A 14,463-nucleotide genomic window follows, 5' to 3' on the forward strand; every position below is an offset into this window, starting at 1 on the left:
CGCCCATCTCTTTCTCCGCTTGTCAGATTATCTATATATCTCTATCTGTCTTTCTGAAAGCAAAGACTCAATGTGCGCACACACACGGACATGCTGTCAGAGGGACAAAAAAGCAGACAAATGGCTATCTGGTTGTATGTCTGCGAGGCCAATGTAAGAGCGATGAGTCAGTAGCAGCCCTGGCATCGGGAGACTGCAAGACCTGAGGGACCAGCAAAGATGAAGAGACCATGGCAGACAGTGGCTCTCGTCAGGTCAAAGCAACAACAAGAGCACTGTCTCATACCTCTAATGGCTTTGTAACCCTCTTTTGTCAATATCTGTGTCAGTTTTTAACGCCATGCATATGTATTGGCTGGTACAGAACAAGCTCAAACGGGACAGGCATTATGGAAATGAGCAGGTCAGAAGGAAAGAGAAAGAGAATACAAATGACCTAGCATAATGAAGGGATTCTAAAGGCTGAAGCTGGAACTGGAACACCACAAAAATCTCTGAACAGTGAACTGGGTGTGTAACAGTATTCAAATTGGCTCAAATTATGGTATTTAACAGCACTCCCTTGATAACGGGTGATGGTGCAGGCTAATTCTGCTCTGTGGATTCAGTGAGGGTGGCAGACGATTATTTGAATCAGAACAAGGGATGTATACTAAAATATGCAGCCCCTTGTAATAGTTAGTAATGCCGAGCCTGTCCGCTACGGCGCTTTTTCCCCCAAGTTATGCAGCGTTGAGTGCACCGAGCCATGCTTTGCGCTCCTCTCCCTTCCTGCTCACTTCAATACGTGCCAGAGCTCGCTCAGCCTAATCTCAGGCAAAAACAAAAATATGGCATAATTGACAACAAGACCAAGCCAACAGAGGGAACATCTCCTAAGAAGATATGCCCCAAAGCGGTCTCCTCACCCCTGAAAATATGGCGTGTATAAATAGTTTAATTGGAACCAAATTGTCAAGCGGGAGACAGGTTTATATTCGGCGTGGAGCGTTATCACATCCTTGCACCGGCGGTGGAATTGATTTTTTTTTTTTTTTTTTTTTCTGCAGGAAGAACATCTGCTTAAGTGCGCTTCGGCGGAACTCCCATCAAGACATGAAAGAGGGGGGGACACACGAAGAGAGGATGCAGAAGAGGAGGCGAGCAAACTAACTGCATGTAGCATCAAAAACACACATTTGCAGAACACGAGCTGAGAGCAGCAGGCAGCGACTATGAGTATCTTTTTTGTAATTTTAAAGCCAGTTTTATGGCCAGTTCAGCATCTCAGAGAACACAAGTTATTAGAAAAGAAAAAAAAAACTTTCATGGTTGCCTCTGGGCTTAGAGGATTCAGAGGTCTTAAAGGTACAGCTGCAGTTTGCCTGTAGGATTCAAACAGCACTGAGAGACTTCGTGTCAGAGTAAGTCGCTCCCTCGCTCTCTGTGGTGTTTTACTGCAGCCCTGACCTTGTGGTTAGTTTATCTAAGTACCATGATGGCAGAGGGCTGAATGTGTGGTCAAGTGCAGCGCGGATTAGTGTCTCCTTTAATAGCGTCTTGGGCTAATTCTTGCGGCTGATCGCAAGAGCTCCTCTTCTTGGCATGAACACTTTGGGTAAATTGGCTGTCCCAATTCATCACTCATCAAGCCAACCGCAATGAGCTGCGGCAAGTTAGCCAAACTTGAGTCTTATCTTTGGAGGCCGCAGAAAGCTGGCATTTCTGACCAGGAACAACCTGTTGTTGGAGGCTCACAGCGACATTTGTGCTGGTACCATTTCAGAGGTCAATGAGTGGCTCATTAGAGATGAACAGAGTTTGAGGAGATGCCTTTTAAACAATTTATTAAAGAACTTTTTAAAAATAATATCCACCACAAATCCCAGCACTCATCATGCCATGCGTAACTTGTTGAGCCACATAGGACCTTTAACCTGTTGAACCGTCAATTTTCCCTTAAATTTCCGTTTAAATATCTTCAAAGTACGCCAAAAAAACCCAAATAATTTTCCACACTGCAGAAAATCATCACATATCTCTATCTGCATTAATGTTGCATTATGTTTACAACATCACAAATTAAATAAAGTCTTATGGGTACAAATTACGTTCTCCCTCGTAATTAGTAATGACCCATTCATTGGTCCAGAGGAGCATTTAGAAGCAACAAATTATTATTTGGTCAATTCAAAGTTTGTTTTTTTGGTTGTTTTTTTTTTCTCATTTCAAATCATTGATCCAGGGCACTGAGGGCCAAAAGGTGAGACGAGTGGGAAGGTGTCTGGGAGATTGTAGATTCGATCCATGCACTAGCAGAGTAAATCGAACGGTAAAAAGCAGCACTTGTTGCTTGTTCATTACCGCTGCCGGAGTGCCTTAGAGCATTAAATCCCAGTGGATTTCAGCTGCTAAACAGATCAGACTGTGCATGTAGTGGGTCACAAAAAAGTTTCCATATTAATTAACACAAGCTAATAACTAAAGGTTAATCTCAGTATTATTGAGTGAAACATTTTAATGATGATTAAAAGTCCCTCTGCATCTTACATTTAAAGCTCCACTTATGCATACAAATCACTCGATGTACTGTATATGGCAGCAACCTTGTTAGCCCTATCGGTCAAATATTAATCACAGATAAGTTCAATTTAGTGAAGCCCTGTGTGGGCAGAATTTGACTGCATTGGGATAATGTATAAATCTTTAAGCAGTATTTCGAATGGACGTGAGCATTTCTTATATGGCCAGAGGGGTGGGGTCAGTAGCGGTGGGCATTGAGATGGGCACCAGAGATTATTTGAAATAAAAGTTTTTGTACTTGACAAATCTATTGGCACATAACTGTCCTAATGGCACAGCCGAACCCATCTACCAATCCAAACTGGTTTAAACAAACACCACCGAGTCACTCGCCAGTAGCACATGACCCCCATAAGCCCCAGATACAGATACAGCTGTTCTTCTTACCTTTGAAGCTACTTAAGAACGGAGTTATTTAAGAGGGGAAATGAAGTTCAACCACAGTTTAAACGGTTAAGTCAGGCTAAACACCCGAGCTGCAGAAATAAAAGGAGAGACCTATCTATCCTTAGCAGACGTTAAGTTAAACACTGTGGCTTGCTCTTCTTTCTTCTCGCCTCGCATTCACTCCTTCACTGCCCCCCCTCAAGCTGTAAGCCCAAGGAAGACATGGGTATTTAAAGCAACACAATTTACACTTTCCCTCGTCGGCAACAAGGTGAGAGAACGCAGAGGTAGAAGGCTGACGGGGATATCAAGTCAAGGGAGGGAGAGAGAAGAGACAGAGAGAGGGAAAAATAGATGGATATGGCCAGGTATGGACTGTGCAGAAGGGTGGGTGCTAAAAAGAGGCAGAAAAAGGGGTGTGTGTACTTGGTGTGTGAGAAAAAAAAGGGAGGGGAGGGAAGAGAGGAAGCCAGTGAGAAAACAGGGGAAGTGTGAGGAGCTTGAGGGCTCTAAAATAATGAAAAAAAATGGAAAAAAAGGGAAAACCTTAAAGGAATAGTTTCAGTTTCTTTTTATAAGTAGGCTTATTCGCTTTATTTGCTGCTCGTTAGATGAGATTCGATTTCCATTGCATGTCACTGGACATCACCTACAGAGCTGCGGTCATGATGTGTTTAACGTAGCATAAAGACTGGACGCAGGTGGTGAATTACAGCTCGTTTATACTCGCTTTCCATATGAAAATAGACACATGTATTTTCAAACATTATAAACATACTTTTTCTGGTGGTACTGCTCCATTTCAGCCATACCATACCATACCATACCGAACCAGACCATACCATACCATACCATACCATACCGAACCAGACCATACCATACCATACCATACCATACCATACCGAACCAGACCATGCTATACCATACCATACCATACCATACCATACCATACCGTGCTATACCATACCATACCAGACCGAACCAGTCCATGCCATACCATACCATACCAGACCGAACCAGACCATGCCATACCATAGTCTTTCAGAAAACATGCACAAACACAGATGAAATGAATGCAAAGTAGGGACAGAGGGCTTGACATGTGTCTGTATTCATATCTAACAATATACATAAATGAGCCCTTAGGCCAAATAGACCAACCAAATACTCAACGTTAGTAGTCCCTCAACTACAACAAAGGAAGCAAACTAATTTAGATGGACAAATTGTATTGCACTGTTTTATCGTCTCAGGTCTGTACTACCTATAGTCCTACAACGGCACATCATGCTGCCGGTATTGCTCACTCTTGGTGACTGTTTAAGTCACCCACATTTTGGACTGTGTCTAAGGCCCAGTCCCAGTTCTCCCAATTGGCCCTACCACTCTGTTTTGAGTGCTACTGCATAGGGTAGGTTGTCCCGTTTTGTTTGGGGGCTCAAGGAGTAGTGCTCATCTAGCCCTCTTGGTGGCCCTCCAAACACAGTGTTTTCAATTGCAGGGTGGTAGAACAAAATTCCCAGAATGCTTTGCAAACTGCCGCAGTTTAAATGTAAACATGTAACATGGTTGCCACTGGAGCGGGGAAAGAAGCCCATAAATTTAAGTATACCTTGGCAATAATCAGGTAAAAATGTAAATATCCATTGGGATAGGTGGGAAGTAGGTGCAAGGGGACATGTAATTTGAACATAATAACAAGCATTTCAGAAAAATCGCTAACTTATGCTATTTAAACCATTTATCAGTTACTTTGAACTAACTATTTCAAGGTTTATTCGTCCTGTTAGCAAACCAATGTTATGTCAACATATATTCATCAGCAGTTAGCAAATTCTACTTCAACCAGTGGTCAGTTATGTTTTGCCAACTATTTCAACATTTATTTGTTACTCTTAAATGTATCCACTAATTCTGACTGTTAGCTAGCTAATTCTGTTTCAACCACTTGTCAGTTACTCTTATCAAACTATCTCAACAGTTTATTAATTACTAACAGCTAACTAATGCTATTTCACCTGCTTATCAGCTACTTTTAGCTAACTGTTCTAAACATTATCCATTACTTTTAGCTAACCAATGCTAAACTGTTTATCTTGCTTCTTGGGCTTTTTCAAATTATTAATTTTGTCTTGTTCAGTCTTGCAATTTTGGTCAGATGATGACTTAACGAGTGGTGGCTCTGTTCTGAGGGGCCCACTACTCAGTCGAGGGACACTCCAAAGCTAGGCATAGGGCCAAAGTGGAGAATTGGGATTGGCCTAATATCTATGGGTTCTTTTTTTTACCCGTTGCAAATATGTTAATAGGCCAAATGATTAATCAAGAAAATTGACAACCAATTAACTAATTCATCAACAGACTTCCAAGTCCTTCTGGGAAGGATTTGCAAATATAAAACCGTAATGATTTAGAAATTCATTACAGTAATTGGCCTTGATTGCAGTTTGAGGTGTCCTTTCTGTTTTATTTATAACAGTGGTCTGGGGGGGAGTAGGAGATTTTAATTTGTTGCATTCCCCTGGATTCCTACTGGGGTAAATTGGCAGCAGGGCTCGTATACTGCATATCAGAGCTCCATCAACACTTCTATGGAACAACCCTGAGACTTGTCATTACAGTGAGGTTGGCAGGTTTGGTATCATCCTGCTGTACAGAGACCCAGTTCAGGTGCTCAATAATCGTTTCTGGCAACTAATATCTGGAGGAGCTACAAAGAAGTAATGGGCGAATAAACAAACTCCTCCAAAAATCAAATAAACCCATTTTACATTTCTGTAGATATATTGTGTAAATAAGACAGAATCACAGGAAGGTGCATTTTTTTTCCGGTGTACCCGTCTCTCTCGGCTAACCAAGCCCAGACCAGTGTGATACGAAACACACTGTCATTCCTCTTATCTCAAGCCATAAGTGTTAAATAAGTGTTTCACAAAATAAAAAGAAATATTCCTTGAATAAAAACAGCTTCCTCTCCATTCCATGCATTTCACTCCAAAAAATAAAGCAACAGTGAAAAATTCAAACCACCTTGGCCATCTCCATGTTGACCCCCTCTCTTCCTTCCTCCTCCATCTGTCTCCCACCATCTTTACCCCCTCCTCCTCTCCATCTGCCCCCGATGTCCTCCTCGGTTTCCTCTCGTCCTCCCTCACCTCTTCGCCCTTCTGTCGAGCCTCCTCCCCCTCCTCCCACATTCCAGATAATCTCGTTTACTTCTCGGCATCTCTAATTCCTTCTTTCCCTCCTTTTTTGTTCTCCCAGGGAAGCTTTACAGTGTTGCTGCTAATTAGCGCGGGTTAATGAACTTTATTTACTGTCATACAAATGTGTGTGTGTTGTGTGTGTGTGTGTGTGTGTGTGTGTGTGTGTGCGTGTGCATATACCCCTTCAGCATGTAGCTCTGGGCAGAGTGTGTATGTGTGTTTATGTGACGAGAATATTTTCCACGTGTGTGCATGTATGTGCATGTGTGGCGTATGCACGTAAAGGTGTAGGTGTAGTTTGCAAGGAGGGGATTACCTGAATGTATATTTCCATATTTGTGAGTGTGAGGCTTATTATTAGTGTGTTTGTGTGTGTGTGTGTGCACCCAGTTGTATTTGTTTTGCAGGGAGGAATGTATGTGCACAAGTGTGTGGGACAAAGTATCGTTGTGATTTATGAGATGGTCTTTATCTGCATGTGGTTGAGGCTGTGCGCATGTGTGCGCTGGCTGGTGTGTATGTGTGCATTCATATTCTATTGCAGCTGCACAGAGAGCAACGCTATGGTGTGTGACAGACAGAGCCATGTGTCATGGTGCTGGCGATGTTGTACACACTTGATGGGAAATTCAGCCAACAGTGTGCGATTTGATATGGCATGGCATGATACAGGCCATTACACACACACAGAGGCATCCATTGGCACACATTGCAAGCATGCTGACCCCCCCCCACCGATTTGTGCAAACACACACACACACACACACACACACACACTCTCATCAAATCTCATCAAACATACAGACAGGAAGGCATACATGTCCATCAAGCACAAACTCCTACAGTTACAGAAAGACATAAATATGTAGAAATGTGCTTAAAAATACATTAGATAAGTTGGACACATGAAGCAAACATGCAAACACATGCGCACAAAGTGCACAGAAGATGCATCACACACAAACACACACCACACACACACACACACACACACACACACACACACACACACACACACACACACACACCACACACACACACACACACACACACACAGAAGCCTCCCCCACATCATCAATCTATTCTATGCCCAGCTGTCCCCGACCACCACCCATCCCCCTGGGTCAGTGTGTGTATGTGTGTGTGTATATCTGAGTATATGTGTGTGTGTGTGCCCTTCTGCCCACCTCTACCCTCTACAAGCTCCCGACTCACTTCCTCTTTTTTTTTTTTATCCCTCTCTCATTCTCATTCCTGCCTTCCTTGACAAAAGATGCATATCCAAACCAGATATTTGAAAAATTGCCCACTGAATGAAAAAAAAAACCAAACATCTGCATTGTGAAACAAGTCTTTTTTTTTTATCAAGTAACAGCCTCCTCCCCTCTTCTTTTTGCACTGTGAGACAAACACTTCTCTGGCTTGTGAAGTGCAGAGCAGAGCGGGCAAAGCTTTTGTTTTCCGCCTGATTTTCGCAGCTTTGCAGCCTTTAATAGAGGAATGGCAGTTGTGATTCTCATTCTCTTGTCCTGTCGCCGTCATTTGGGGGCACTGAACAAATTACTTATAATCTTTTAGGGGTGTAGGGAGTGAAGGGGGGGGTTTGGGATTGGCCTGTGTATTTGGGATTTAAGCAGCCTCGCCTGCTGTCTTAGCACAAACAAACTCTTTAGCCCTTAGTTTTTCCTCCAGCCCGCCTTTTTTCTCAAGGCTGAAGGCTTGTGGGGGATTTGGGGGAGCCAAAAACAGCCCCCACCCATCTCCCATCAAGTACCCCCTCCAACCACCTCCAGCAAGCACCGACCCTGCCACCCCACCCTTCCTCTGCTGCCTGTCAAACATAGTTAGCTCAGAAGCTCCCCCTCCACTTCTTCGTCCTCATCCTCCACAAGCTACCCCCCCCCCACCAACACACACACACACACACACACGCATACACACCACTCCCATCGCAGCCCAGCAGTGTGTCTGCAGCAGCAGTGAGGCGCCAAGCCGGCCGCCCCACCCTGCCACTGGAACAGCGCTATGAGAAAGAAAAGAGAGCGCGGGGTGAGGGTTGGGGGAGGAGGGAGGAGGGAGAGAGGTTCAGCTTGCAGAAAAGGGCAGCAGCATCACTGCTGACAAAAGAAAAAGAATAATGATTTGCCAGGAAAGAGAAAGACAGAGAGAGCTGGGGCAGCAAGAGAGAGCAAGGGAGAGAGAGAGATGGGGAAAAGCACAGGGGAAAAAACAGAGGGGAAGAGAATGAAAGAGGAAAAAAGAGAGAGAGTGAGAGGTGAGCGAAGGACATGGCAGAAATAAGCATATATAGATAGATGAGACCAATGAGGAGAGATGACAGGGTGACTTAGAAAAGGGGCAAAAAGACTGAAAGAGCATAAAAAAAAAAACAATGACAGCGAGACGGAGGGAAGTGGAGCAGAGTGGAGAGACAGAAAGTCAAACGGGAGACGGAGGGATGGAAAGATTAAAAAAGAACAGAATAAGGGATGTGGAAGTGGTGAGGGAGAGAGAAAGAGCAACAGTGAGAGCTGATATGAGTTAAGAGATTTTTTTCAAGCCTATACAATAAGCATGCTGAAAGAGTAATCGCTCCATGTTATCATTCAATGCTCCTCTCCAGACATGTCTGAAGTGATTTCTCTCTGAGGTGACTTCATTGTAAGAGATGGGGAAACAAATCTACCATCCTCGTTCTTAAGTTCAGCCGGTTAATGTAACGCTCCAGCTGTCTGAGTTAGTCAAACCAAGTGGGTATCTACAAAAGTTAGCCTCTATTGCACACAGTTCCCTCATTGTGTCTCCTCAGAGAATTCCCTTGTGTGAATTTGTGAATCCTAGGATGGTGAAGGAATGCCCCACTCCTCTTGCTTAAATCTAACCAATCTAATCAATGAAGACAGCACGCAGCTGCCATTCATAGGGAGTGTAGGGCAGGTCTGGCCGCATTATGAACTGACGCCACCCACCCACGTCAGAGCGACTTCAGAATAAGGAAGGGCTGGTTTTTAGCACAGCTAAGGTACAACATTAATATAGGCAGGATCTGCATAGCCCCGTATCCTTGGAATTTCTTTCACACTGGAGAATCTGCACCATGTGATTACATTCAGTGCCAATGCCAGCATGCCCTATCTGTGGTGAGATGGAAAGGATGGGTTTCTGGCTTTCATACAGGAGACCAGGGAGAGAGAATTTTAAAAAACAGCTGGCAATGAATGTAACTCAGGTTTTTGCAAAATCATCCATCAGCGCACTTGTCCGGTGATAAGAGTTGCTCTGCATTATCATCTGATTTTCTGGCCCTGTCTTGTAGAGAGCTTTTTGGCTGGACAACACACCGGTAATAAACATTCACACAACTGTCAGGATGCAGTCACTCACTTGATTTGGTCAGCTAAGACTGCTGAAGCTGCCTGTTAACTTGAAAGACACTTTGGAAAGTATTTTCGCACAGTGCGAGGACTTGATTTTACAGCAACCACGAATTTCTTCATCACAGTCTTGAGAAATCTCAATCTATACTTTAATGTCAGACGTGCCTTATTTGGTCGCTAATCATACTGAAACCCATTAATCAGCTCGTGTTTGTTACATCATAATTAGCTCTATAATCATCTCTCTGTAAGTGTTTTGATACATTCCTCGTATTGCACTGTAGAGCGCTGTGGTAAAATTGTTCATTATTTGACAGCTGTGCCAGCTAAGCTTCTTTTAAAAAAATGAACCAATTGGACACAGACAGATGGAGAGACAGAGATGTGTTTTGATTTCAAAGGGAAGAGCCCTTCACTGCACCAGTTCGCACGCACGGTTCCAAAAAACCTCACCAACCAGAAATCACCATTAGATTAAAGAAAAAAAAGTTAACCTGGCTTTATCTGTCCATCTGTACACCCACCCACCCACACACACACACACACACACACAGAGGAAGATAAAGAGAGTGAGATCTTTAATGCCTTGGCAAATGCACTGACTGCCCCTGCCAATAGGCCACTTAAAGAAATGAGTAGTCAATTACCAGAAGTCTGCCCTTTTGACTAAGATCATCACTGGACCCTCTAAGGGCCCTCAGAACCTGCACTCTCTCGCTCTGTCTTTGGCTCATCTCTCTCTCTCTCTCCCCCCCTCTCCCCCTCTCCCCCCCCCCCCCCCCCCCCCCCCCCCCCCCCCCCCCCCCCCCCCCCCCCCCTCCTCTCTGTCTCTCTCTCTCTCTCTCTCTCTCTCTCTGTGTCTCTCTCTCTCTGGCTTATGCTGTCTTTCTCTCTACGTACTGACAACACCCATTTTTCACAATAGCAATAACAAGAAGCCCGGAAAAGTTTCTGATCTGTGATGGGAAACACAGAGCACAATTAGGCAGTCTCACACACACACACACACACACACACACACACACACACACACACACACACACACACACACACACTCTTATATAAGCATGAAATGGACGTGTTCGCTGGGTGTTAATTTAATACTATTGTTCATATTTCAGTGGAATCATATCATGATGATGATACTGTTTCTCCAAATCCACTTATCTAGATGAATGAGTCTGAACAAACTGTGATTAAAAACTAACAAAATTAATTACTGAAGTTTTTGTTTTACATGTAAGAGTTGTGTTTGGTGTAAGCGTGAAAGTAGAAAAATCAGATAGTTTCCCATGTGAGTTTGCATAATTAACTGCATCATACATACACTTTATGCCAAAGGTATGTGGTAAACCTCGTGTAGTTTGGGGATGTTCTTCATGGTTAGTTCTAACTCATGTAAATTTCAATGCTGCAGTGTACAATGCAATTTAAGACAATAGTATGATTTCAACAGTTTGAGAAGGGCCTTTTCCTGTCTAAACATGGCAATCCCTTTGTGCACAAAGTAAGGTCAAGTCCTTAGACTTCACTTAGTGCCCAACATCAGTGCTCAACCTCACTAATGCTCTTGTGGCTCAATGGGAGTAAAGCCCTGCAGCCAGGTTCTAGTATCTTTTCGAAAGCCTTCCAGGAAGACCGGAGGATGTTACAGCAGCAGATTACTGCTCATGGTTTTGGAATGACAAGTTCAACAATTACATACTAGAGTAATGTTTGTGTCCATGTACTTTTGGCCATGAAGTGTATATACACATTTGTTTTGTAAAATATTCGAATACTAGCACTCTGATATCGTTTTTAACCATAAAGACAAGCTGTATTCGTAACAGAAGACACATAAGAACACACAATGTTCCACAAAGTACATCACAGATATTCAACTTGCTGTGCCCGGGGGCCACTTTTGGAAAATGACAGGAGGCCAGGGGCCAGATAATGAGCAAACATTAATAATAAATAATTACCATGGACCTCTGCCTGGAAGTCAGGGGAATCCTCCCCTGGCATTTTTTATTTTTATATAAACAAGCTTGATTTTTATGCTTTTTATGCATGCTGGCACCTTTACATTAAAAGCACAAAGTGGAAATCAATTTATCTTCTCTATGAATAAGAAAATGCTCAGCAGGCCAGCCATGAGGGTATCATAGGCAAAAGTCCCACAACCGAAACAAGTACCAAATCAAAGTACTATTAACTTTAGCATAGTTTGCATAACACACTTATTATATATTTACATTATTGTTTCATACGTATCATCTAATTATACTGATGGAGAATTACACATCATGGATTAACTTTAGGAAAGCATTAGCATTAGCCCTACAACATTTTCCCTTTAAAGACCTAAAGTCCATAACCCCTTCACTTCTCTAGCTGGTTCTGTTTTTGCATTTGCGCAACCTGGTATGGGTTGCCTAAGTTGAGCAAGTCCACAGAATCTAAACCACCCTTGAGGCAGATGTGGATAGTCCACCATAGTCCTTGTGGGGCACTCGTGGTAATTTTGGTCCATATAGGGCAATGGTTTTATCAGGGTGACATGTTGGGTACACTGATCTTGGACCATCACCCAGTAGGTGTCAGTATGTCTCTTCCACGCCGGCCCTTCGACCTCTTAGGCCTTACAGCAGAAGTATCCAAGTCTTTGCCCCAAGTCATTACTCCATAATTACACCACTGCAATGGTTTCTCCTTTACCATAATTCCTCCACTTCCTCCATCTCCAGGTCCACATACACACTCTCTCACACACACCTATCCAGTCATAAAACCTTCTGATAAAAGCAGAGACTTATACATCAGGCACAAGAAGAATAGGGCTCTCGATGCCCGCGGAAGGGCCAAGATTAGGAAAAGAGGAAATAGTCCTAAAGCTTTAATAGAAGAGAGAGAATGTGGAGGATGAAGAAAGCGAGGGAATGAGGGAGGAGGGAGAGAGAGAGAGGAGAGAGAGAGAGAGAGAGAGAGAGAGAAAGGAGAGAGAGAGAGAGAGAGAGAGAGAGAGAGAGAGAGAGAGGGTGAGCCAGTGAGCCAGGGGTGACAAGGGAGATATGCTTCAAATTAAATCATTTGGAACAAAAGAGGATTGTTGCCAAGCAACCCAGCCAGAACGAGGTTACCAGGGCAACCGGGGTGACCCGAAGCTTGACCTAAGAAATGGAGTCGCCCTTGTCGTCCATTGGCACACGCACACATGGAAACACACGTCCACCTTCCTCTCTCAATTGCTTTCAAGGCCCGTCCAACACACGCAGACAGACAGCAGGTTTCTTCTGGAAAAAGCCGTACACAACTGAAATGTCATCCTGTGGCATAAACAAAAAGCAGGGCTTTCAGTCAAGAGGGGTTTTTTAAAAATTGAGAGGGGATGAGGTCAGGTGGCTAATGGATGACGTTAGCCAAAATCAACAGCTAGTGAAGCATAACACATAAACTGTCCAATGTCCAAGATGAGTTTGTAAAATAAATAAACAGAGCTGTATTTTTCAGAGGGTTTTGGCAGCTCTGTCAGTACACAAACACTGTATTGAAATGATGGACGGATCCCAGATTCTCCTTTAGTAAGGAAGAGGATGCACAGTCCTCATTTGAGGAAATATTTCAGAGGTTTTCATTAGAGGGCGTTTGCATTGAAATAGCATAGCACTGATTTTTGCAATGAACAAAAGGAGGACACATAGACCTACAGAGACCTACTGGTACTGGTATTACGAAGCCAATACAGATATTTAAGGGTTGACAACCCCTTAAAGTACAGTTTACAACCTTTTGTTCTTTCATTCTTCAAACAATTTCTTCCGTCATTTTTTTTTGTGTGCAACACCATGAATGCCTTTGAAGAGAGACGAAAAGTGTGTGCACCTTTATCCCCATTTGTACGATTCATCACCTCAAGACTACAAAAGACACAAAGCTCTTGGAGACAGATCGTCAGTGTGATGCAGCCAAGAGCAAGCTCTAATTAATGGCTTTTTGACCTACTTTTGAGGGTTGCCATTTGAAAAAGGTCAACACTTTTACCTTTAGATGTTGTCGGACAACATGTTGTGCGGTTTCAGTTTCAGCTATAACTGCTTCAATCACCTTTCTTCATGACTGCTGTCAGTGCAGATTTGATCAGAAATCCTGTTCAATTATTTTAGAAATCAGTCCAGCATGCAGTCTTTTAAGACTTTGTGTTGTTTTCCCTGCACAATTAGAAACCAGTCCTGATAGTCGTACTGCAAACTGTGATACTCGCAGGTGCTACTGAAGTCAGTTTCTTTGGTATCATGTCAACTCTCCTGCTTGGCTGCTTCCACTTGAAATCACAAATAAACGAGTTCTCTCTTCTCATCGTGTAATTGTTGCCGCGTTACATGAGACTGGATGTTCTGCTGGATGTTTTGTTTCAGGCAGACCTCCTTCCTTTCTTCTCCTTTCTGTGTCTCTGACTGCTCAGCAACATGACATGAAAGGACAAAGAGTGTTTTGGAAGTGTGTGGGTGTGTGTGTGTGTGTGTGTGTGTGTGATGGCAGGGAGTGTGTGAGGGAGTGAGTGTATGTTTGTGTGTCTCCCTGGAAATAGCACAGATAGACAATGCAGGGCTGAGAGAAGGAGAAATCTTAATGTGGACCAAAGTTTGGGAGTAGAGATTGTGCGTGTGTGTGTGTGTGTGTGTATGTACAGGATGTGTTTCCCCTTAACTGAAAGTGAGTGTTTGTCAGTGTATTGGAATGCTCTCCTCTTTGTATCTAGGTTTGTCTCTTCTCTCCAGGGACCACTTTGAGAATGCGTGCATCCGACAGTGTGTGTGTGTGTGTGTGTGTGTGTGTGTGTGTGTGTGTGTGGCCACGTAAACCCCCTTCTCTTTCCCCATACTGTCTCCAGCAATGTGTGTATGACTTGTAACGACGAACGGCCACTAACGAATGCAACCTTTCAG

The 14,463-nt window shown here is 43.5% G+C and overlaps 1 protein-coding gene across 1 annotated transcript in view; it reads right to left on the reverse strand.

Moving 5' to 3' along the window:
• cadm3 (cell adhesion molecule 3) overlaps positions 1–14,463 on the reverse strand; it is a 107,628-nt gene that overhangs the window by 66,565 nt on the left and 26,600 nt on the right. The window lies entirely within an intron of this gene.

The sequence above is a fragment of the Plectropomus leopardus genome, chromosome 12 (genome assembly GCF_008729295.1).
Source record: "Plectropomus leopardus isolate mb chromosome 12, YSFRI_Pleo_2.0, whole genome shotgun sequence".
In the NCBI taxonomy this organism is placed as follows: Eukaryota; Metazoa; Chordata; class Actinopteri; order Perciformes; family Serranidae; genus Plectropomus; species Plectropomus leopardus.